We start from the raw sequence: 6000 nt of genomic DNA on the forward strand, positions 1-6000 counted from the left end.
AATTAATAATGACTTTATGTTGTAGCATTCAGATCTGGTGAGGAAAATCTATTTTAACTAGGATTTCTTTTTTTTTTTTTTTTTTTTAGACATTTTGAGTAGTTTTTGTCAACACAATGGTAGGGTGTTAATGCATTGCTATGCAGTTGCTATGCTGATCTAGGTTGTTTCTATGTCAACACACTTATGATTTCTCCCTATAGCGGCTTTTTAAATTCAGGAATAAAACTTAAATGTACAGTATTTTGTTAATTTTGTTCAAATTCCTAACCCTAAGTATGTGCAATGGTAATAGTAATGAAAATTATAATGGTTGCCCTCAAGGGTGCAGATTTGGCTTGAACATTTGTGGGGTTTCTGCGAAGCATTTACCCATGTTTCCATTGATCCAAGTATAAATGGGGTTGTAGTTGCTTGATTTGATTATTTGTTAACTCCCCCATCCCCCCGGAATCTACACCCTGGTATCCTAGAATGATGGTGTGACGAGGGGGAGGGCGGGGCCGGGCGACTATGCACGCCCAGCACCCAATGGGTCTAATCATCCGGGAGAGGGATAAAGGCAGCTGGATACTGCAGGAGAGAGAGAGAGAGAGAGAGAGAGAGAGAGAGAGAGAGAGAGAGAGAGAGAGAGAGAGTCACACATAGCTGCTTTGTGTGCAGTTTCTGTCTTTGTTTTAATTTTTACATTAAATATTACTCTGACTTTTCAGCCGGTTCCCGCCATCTCTCCTTTCCCATTTTAATAACCCATGTTACAGATGGATCGCTGCATGCTTAGAACACAGCCATGCCTTGAGACAGAGAAATGTCATAGCACCTTATGACTACCATCGGATTGGCGAGTATCCTCGCTAATAATTAAACCAAAATAGCAATGTAAAGAATAGCTTGGACAAAGAAACCAACTAAAAATTTCTACAAAATCACACAGGAAACTAGGGGAAAAGCAGTTCATTTTAAATTGCAATCAAGTAAGAATTGGTCACAGTCTGTCAATCATTTGACATTTAAGTGAGACAGGGAAGAGTAACATTGTTTTCATTCTGAACAGGGACAGAACCGTATTAAGTCTGAGCAAGCAATACTTAGGACTTAAAATACATAGTCAGAGACCTTGCTGAAACTCAAATGAAAGTTTCTTAATGTCATGCAAATTTAACAAAGAAGAAATGGAGAGATAGAGCATCATCTTCAATCTGTGTTGTCTGGTGGGACAAAAAGATTCCACTGATGAAAACTAAAAATTCAAATTCTGAGTTGTCTTGAATACATCAGTGCATCTGAAAGAAAATTGTTTCAGAGACTAGAAATATTTAATGCACAACATTTTAGCCTAAAGCACAGAAGAGCAAATCCGCAGCTCCAGTAGAGCCCTAATGGGCATTCCCATTGGACAGGTTAAGATTACAGTGTTAAAAAAACACAAACAAACAGACAGAAATGTCAGCTGGGCATTAATTAATCTCTTCCTGTGGCTGAATGTGCATCGAAATGGTGGAGAGAGAATACTGTACTCTAAAGCAAACAGCTCAAGGACAAAGAAATATTTCATGGCATGAAAAATAAATCGAAATACAGCCTTATGAAACTAAAAAATAAATGCATTCTGACTTACAGACTCAAAGCGACACTCCCATTGATCAATAACATTTGATCAATAGGCCATTGTGCCTATTCCAACAGCATCATCAAATGAGAGAATACCATAATTTTAGATAATAATTCATAATATAAGCGTCACATATAAAAAGAAAGGATTCATTATTATATTACTGGATGGCACTTTATCATGTTCCCCAGGAAGCAGAAAGGTTAGAGAAGTGATTTTAAAGCGGTTTAATGTTCCAAAATACTTCTTGGTAAATGTACTAATTTCAAGTACTAATTCAAATTTTCTATTAAAAAACAGATTCTAAATAGCATAATTCAAGAAGTCAACCTTAGTAATGTTTACTATACACGTATAAAGAACCTGATGTTAAAACTACGTTTAGTTTTTTTGCATTTCCGAAGAGTTGGGCTTGCCTGTGCAACACTCACCACCACAATGCTAGATGTTGAGGTGTCTGAGAAAGTGTTTGTAAAGGAATTAATAGAAAGGAGGAGGCGAGAACTGGCTTGACAATGTAAATAATATTTTAATTATAAACGTAACCAAAAAGACGCACACACACACACACACACACACACACACACACACACACACACACACACACACACACACACACACACACACACACACACACACACAGGTGTTGGACAGCTGTCCGGAAATCTCTCTCTCTCTGTCGCACTGCCGTCTTTGGTCGGCCTTTAGCCTGATTAGGGGCCGGGTGTGCTGAATCACGACCTGGCATCACCCTCCGCCCTGCCACATTTCTCCCTCGTTTTCTCAGGCCGGGGAGCCCCCGGCATGATGTACAACCCCCTTCCCTGGGGAGGGCCATGCCTTCCGCCCCATCTACCGGCAGGTCATCCCCATCGAGGGAGGGGACAACTAGAGGGGAACAAAAAAAAGCATGGCACCTACATGCCGTAACGGCGATCATGCCAAATAAAAAAAAAACATTACAAAAAAGAGAGGGAAAGGCTATCACGGAGCAGCAGTGGGAGAGAGAGAGGAGAGAGAGAAAAAAAAACACTTTCTCGCCGGTTCTCCGATATGCTGTAGCTTGGTCCTCGACTACTCCTCCACCCTCTAATGGTCGACACCTGTGCCTCACCGGAGGATCGGAGGCACCCCGCCGCGTTCCGGTGGATGGAACGGGTCTCCTCCACCCCTGGCAGCGGCCCTGACAACTCAAGGTGGTCGGTTAGGATCCCCTCCTCCCTTCGTGGTCAGCGGCCGTACCTCTGCACTCAGGTGGCCGGGCTCCTCCGTCCCCAGTGAATGGCCGCGGCTGCTCTGTTGGGGTGGATGGTAGTGGCGAGGACTCTACTACGGCACATGCCTCCTCCTTTTGGCACCAGTATATAGGGATTAATGGAAAGGAGGAAGCGAGAACCGGCTTGACAATATTAATAATATTTTAATTACAAACTTAAACAAAAAGACACACACAGGTGTCAGACAGCTGTCCATAAATCTCTCTCTCTGTAGCACTGCCATCTTCGGTCGGCCTTTATCCCTCTCGAGGACTAATTAGCCTAATTAGGGGCTGGGTGTGCAGAATCACGACACGGCCCCGCCCTCTGCCCTGCCACAGTGTTCTGGATGTTTTTTTTTGCATGTTGTTATATAGTAATGATATTCAGGCTGATTGCATGCTTACCCTCACTGGCAGCCACATTCTAGGGATTAGTTCCTAGTTATGGCTTTAGTTCCTTCTACAATGTAAGTCTAAGGGATTTTTTAACTCGTTTTATCATAAATTACATGTCTGATAGCTTAGATAAATAATAACACACCTACCTTATCAACAAGCCACATAATTTGAAGTATCATTCATGTGCAAGGCACAAGCGGTCCAGGGGTGCGCTTCCCGTACAATGACAAAACTCTGTTTTCCAAAACCGTTGGTGCTATGTTGCACATCCATCGTTCGAACTATGTTGGTTCAACAATATATAGCAGCTACCAATGACGATAAGCAGGGGGTGGAGTAATAACTTCTGCGGAGATCAAATGGATATCTATTCATACTAGCTCATTTAAACATATGCTAGAAACCCTGTATATGAAAAACAAAAAGTGTATAATACACGAAAGTGGCATGCAGTGTGTCGTGTGACAGATTCATTGCAACACTGGAGTTTCCTTTTATATCAGACTTTGAGGTTCCCTCGACACACTTGAGCACATGTGCACTTTTCAAAAACCTATAAGAATGCTACTTAAGTGATAACATGGACATAAAATTTGTGAATGCACATGTAACTAGGCAACCTATGGCACAGGTGCCACTGAAATGCAGAGGAGTAATCACTGGCACGCGAGCATCAGCGAAAAAGGAGCATGCACCACTCTGCATTGGTTGTGCTGTGTGATTGAGCGGATGACAGCATACAGTACATTTTCTTGTTGTATTTGTTGCTTTATACTTTCAGAACAACACATGAGGTAACAAAGAAGATACACTGTTTGAGATTACAACCCAGCATACACACTACTTAAACTGCAATGATGGTGACTGTCAAAAGTAACCACATTATTTTGCAAAAAGAAACAAACACACATACTGTTGGGGTTCAAGAGTCTGATAAAAACATCTACATTAAACCTGGACGTTATTAAAGTAAAAAAAAAAATTGTGACTTAAAACAAATACGAAATATTTAAGATTCCACACAATTTACATGTCAATAATCAAACTAGCAAATGTGTGATATTAACCGTGTTAACTCCTCTTGTACAAAAAGTCAGGTTTTCTTGCTTATTGCAGCACACAAGATGCTCTATGGAGCATTCACATATTATGCTGGGATAACATGGATCTTTAGATTTTCCACAACTTTTTCACTCAAACTGTTAAGCTGATAAAATAATTTGTAATAAAAAGTAAACTTTAGGTTACTAAATTAGAAACATGCAAAACAAGCACTAAAACCTTTGAATCACATATATACATTTTAAAACACATACACAAATATGCTTCATGTGCTAATTAAATTAACTTATTTGATTTAAGTTTAAATGATAAATTTAACATAATAAATTCAGTACATTTAAAAATATATTAACATTACTGAATCAATCTGAAAATTTTAGATAATACAAATAAAACAAATTTTAAGGGTAAGAACAATAGGTTACTAGCGTAACCCGGTTCTCTGAAGCATCAAGTGGAGAGATCCACCTATGGGAAGGGCATCCATACCTCACCTCTGCAGAAGCATCCAGTTGCACCAAGTCTGGCTAGACAGACAAAAGCGCATGACCTATGCCAGGTAAGGACCCACCCCTTACCTGAGATGAAGAGCTGATCATTCTTGGTCCTATTCATATACGCCCACAGTGCATGGACCAGAGTATGTGAGTGGAGTGTAGAGGCAACAATTTCCCCTCCACGCACAAAGAATTTTTAATCACTCCGCTCCAGCTCCACTCCGTGTTGTCCAATTCCCTCTCCTTGCTCGCTCCGCGCTCCTGGATTAGAGAAACCCCGCTCCGTGTTCGCTCCATGGCAAAATTATTTACTAACTACCTCTCCACTGAAAGTTATATCAGAATGCTTTTTAATTTCACAACCTTCCATGCATTAAATGAAAAATAAGTACACAATACTAGAAGAAAAGCTACAATGTGCTTTATTAGAACACTAACATTAGCCCAAGACTAAATTAAATACATTTGTAGCTCACTTTTGAAATATATCAATAAGTAAATCAATTCCTAGATGGAAAAACAAAAACAACCAAACAAACGTTAAATAAAAAATATAAATTACCAAATGAAAAAAAAGACAAATGACCAAAACAAAACATTAAATTAAATCAAATTAATAAAAACATTATTAGGCCTATGTATTATTGCCTAATTATTGCCTATTATTTTCTATTATTGCACTTCCATTTTCAGAATGTTCTACACTTTTTTTTTTATAAAAAATGCAGAGTTCATTTTAGAAATACTAGTGTTTAACACTGCTTAACACGTGGTGAATTATTGCATTAAGGTCCGTTAACAGGTGTTTTGCCCATAGAGCATTAGTGGAGTGCTCTTGGAGCGAGAGAATACAATAATGCTCTGATTTTTAAAAACCCGCTTCTCGCTCCTGGCAAAATCCTGTCGTTCCACTGCCACTCCGCTCCACTCACATACTCTGACATGGACAGGACATAGAGCAGTCAGCCTCTGATCCTCCGCAGTGGAAAAAGGGGGAGGTGAAAGCAGAAAGTTCCATCACCTCACATGAGAATGCTGGGAAGCATTTCCTAAGGAAAACCTTATCTCCATTAAGAGAGAATTTAGTGCATGAGGAATGAACAGAGAGTGCATGTCACTGACACTTTTAGCTGATGCCAAGGCCAGGACCAAAGCTGTCTTGACAGCAATTT

This window comes from Xyrauchen texanus, chromosome 34 (assembly GCF_025860055.1).
Source record: "Xyrauchen texanus isolate HMW12.3.18 chromosome 34, RBS_HiC_50CHRs, whole genome shotgun sequence".
Lineage (NCBI taxonomy): Eukaryota > Metazoa > Chordata > Actinopteri > Cypriniformes > Catostomidae > Xyrauchen > Xyrauchen texanus.